Below are 3,488 nucleotides of genomic sequence, written 5' to 3' on the forward strand. Positions count from 1 at the left end.
GCTGGCGTTCAGCCAGCTGTGCCCTCACTAACCCTGCAGAAGGGCCGCAGTGGAGGATATAGCTCCCATTACAGGAAAGACACAACCAGAAAGCCAGCAACGTCAGGAACATTTTTAAGAGAAGATGTGCTCTGTTTCCCTTTCGCATTCTCTCATTACCAGCCTCGGCCTGAAAACACGTCACCCAAACTGAGGCGCATATCCTCCCCCTGGTTACCACTGCAAATCCACCGGTAAACTACTTAATTAATTAAATCATATTCTTTGATAAAGAAGCAAGGAAGCAGATAGCTCATTTCAAATATATTCCTTTTTTTAAATGTTAACATTTTTTAAAATATATTTTTATTGATTTCAGAGAGGAAGGGAGAGGGAGAGAAAGATAGAAACATCAATGATGAGAGAGAATCACTGATTGGCTGCCTCCTGCAGGCCCCACAGTGGGGATCGACCCTGCAACCCGGGCATGTGCCCTGACCGGGAACCAAACCTGGTTCATCAATCAACACTTAACCACTGAATCATGCCAGCTAGGCTAAAATGGTAACATTTTAAAAATAATTTTGAGCCCTGACTGGTTTGGCTCAGTGGATAGAGCGTCGGCCTGTGGACTGAAGTGTCCCAGGTTCAATTCCGGTCAAGGGCATGTACCTTGGTTGTGGGCACATCCTCAGTAGGGGGTGTGCAGGAGGCAGCTGATCCATGTTTCTCTCTCATCGATGTTTCTAGCTCTCTATCCCTCTCCCTTCCTCTCTGTAAAAAAATCAATAAAATATATTTTTTTAAATAATAATAATTTTGATACTGAAATCACTTTATTCATTTGCTCTGTTGCTTGGCATGAAATGGGGGAAGATGCAAAGACGAAATGGTATTGACTTAGCTGTCTAGAAGAAAGAGATAGAGACAAAAATAGGACAAGGTCAAATGTGCTAAAATAAAGAATTTAAAAGGATAGAGGGTATTATGGGAAAGAGAAAATAACAAGTATATGTTTCAGTTACTGGCTAAATTCAGCAACTTAAGGGACTTCCCTATAGCTAAGATAACATCTTTCCCTTTTCAAATCAGTCAAGTGTCCACACAAGGGATCGTAAAATATGGCAACGTCTTACCTTCTATTTAATTTTGTTTGTGAACCTACCATTTTTATTGAAAGCCAGAAACTGTACAATGACATCATTTCTGGGAAATTTTCCTTAGGATATTTTCCCAAAAAGTACAAGGATACATGTAAAAAATGTTCACCATATTTTCTCATAATTAAAAAAAAAAGAAATAATTTAAGCATAGGAGACTAATTAAATATACTGTGGTTTATCTCCTTAAAAATGAAATATAAATAAAGACTATAAGGTATAACAAGGGAAAATGTTTCTGACATTAACTTTTAAAAGCAGATACCAAAACTGCAGGGACCCTATAACTGTCCCTACATTATAGGCAGGTAGATGAAACCCAGCAATGGGTAGGGAGGCAAACAGAAAATGTAGAAATAAAAATCGTTGTTAGGATGTTAGGAAAATAAGTATTTTTCCACCAACCCACCCACCCCCATTTTAAAATTTCATTTTGTGGTTTTAATAATATTTCAGTGATAAATTCACACATGCTCAAAGCTGCATTCTAATACCCTTGTCTTTGTAACTCTGAGCCCTGAGAAAAAGACAGCGCCATGATTAGCAGTATAATACCATGAATATGGTGGCTTTTAAGAAATCCTTGGATAAAAAGAGAAATACCAGGTGGTAGGAAAGAATACTAAAGCCTTCTCAGGAGAAAAGGTCTAATGAGAGAGAGAGAGAGAGAGAGAGAGAGAGAGAGAGAGAAACTGAGTGAAAGAGGGTGGGAAAAAGTGAATATTTATTTATTGAGGGCCAGAGAGAGAGAGAGAGAGAGAGAGAGAGAGAGAGTCATGTGGGGAGAAGAGAAATGATTCCCCTCTATAACCATGTGAAAACGCATTCATGAGAACCCCCGTGCTGTGTGGTCACAGGGCTCAGCTCTGCCAAGTCATGGGGAAGAGGGAGGCTTACTTCTAAAGGGCAGGACCCAAAATCCTTCCGGGGGAATTACTTCAAAACCAAACAAGGAAAGGGTGAGAAAACAATTGACAGAGGAGACTTAACAAGGAACTAAAGCCAGCAGCTTTTAACCCCAAGAATGGTCAAAGAAAGACTCAGCCCTGGAGGAAAGCAATAGAAAATAAAAATTCAGTACTAACAAGGTGCCTTTCTTATTTCATTTTTTTCTAGCTTTGTTCTAAATTGTGTCATTTATTTTTTGAACTGTTCCTACAAAACAAAGATTATTTTGGAAATAAATTTCAAAACTATGCCAAAAATGCAGATGGTAATGTTATAGCAAATATCAAAACAGCTAAATGGGCACTTGTGTATTTTTGTGACTCTCAATTAGACTCACTCCCCCCAAAAAATGTAGATGTTCAATACCTATTCTTGCTCTCTAATCACCTTTATATGTCTGTATCTCACAACTCAACAAGATGGTAATCTAATTCAGGGAAAAAATAATAATTGTCTTTGTAAAACCCCATAATAATTAACAAATGCTAAGCAAAGAGTCGATCTATCCACCTGCTCACTGATTGATAAGAGCTAAATATTTAATAGGGGGTATACTAATATGGGCACAGGCCAAATGGGCAGCCTGTGTCACAGCAAACAGATTCATTCATCCATTCACTTACTAACTCATAACTGATCCATCCAACCAACCCCCAAACATTTACTGAGTGCTATATGTCCCAAGCACTGGGATAAAATGCTGAGCCAGCCATCACCAACCCTGCCCTCCTGGAGCCCACAGTCCTGTGGGCCTTAAACAGAAACTTAACCTGTGCTAAGTGCTGTATGGGCATTAATGTATTTCCCATGCTTTCCCATAAATAGCATTACTTACAAAGTATTTTTGCCCAAAGTTTAATCTAAATCTATTAGAGTAGAGATCTAAATACAAGTCTACTAGAATGCAGGGGATAGTGGGCACCATAATGGACACCATCAGGAAATAATCAGACAGATCAGGGGGGCATTGGCCCTAATCTCCTCAGAAGATGGATGGGATGGGAGGAGAAAAGCAGGCCGTAGGGAATGAGGGGGAAGGGTGCTGTACCGGGATAAATGGAAACAGTGACAGCAATGTGGGATTCTTGATTGGATCCTGGCTGGGAGGTGGGGGGATACAACCATAAAATATGCCTGGAGGACAAGCGGAAAATTTTGAATGAGGGCCCAGGTATTAGAATTCTTGTTACCGTATTTGCCGGCGTATAAGACGATTTTTTGGCCCTGAAAAATATGCCTCCAAGTGGGGGGTCGTCTTATACGCCAGGTACACTTCAGATAGACTGCCCATAGTGCTTGCCCCGTGCCATAGTGGCCTCCCGATGCCCGCCCACTTCATTCCACATACCGTTCAGGCATCAGCAGCGCTGCTGGGTGTATGCTCGGCTGTTATGCGATTTT

At 40.5% G+C, this 3,488-nt stretch overlaps 1 protein-coding gene across 1 annotated transcript in view; it reads right to left on the bottom strand.

Moving 5' to 3' along the window:
• Nucleotides 1–3,488, bottom strand: part of CGNL1 (cingulin-like 1) — a 107,876-nt gene that overhangs the window by 93,586 nt on the left and 10,802 nt on the right. The gene's annotated exons all lie outside the window — the stretch shown is intronic.

Source organism: Myotis davidii, unplaced genomic scaffold, assembly GCF_000327345.1.
Source record: "Myotis davidii unplaced genomic scaffold, ASM32734v1 scaffold441, whole genome shotgun sequence".
Taxonomy (NCBI): domain Eukaryota; kingdom Metazoa; phylum Chordata; class Mammalia; order Chiroptera; family Vespertilionidae; genus Myotis; species Myotis davidii.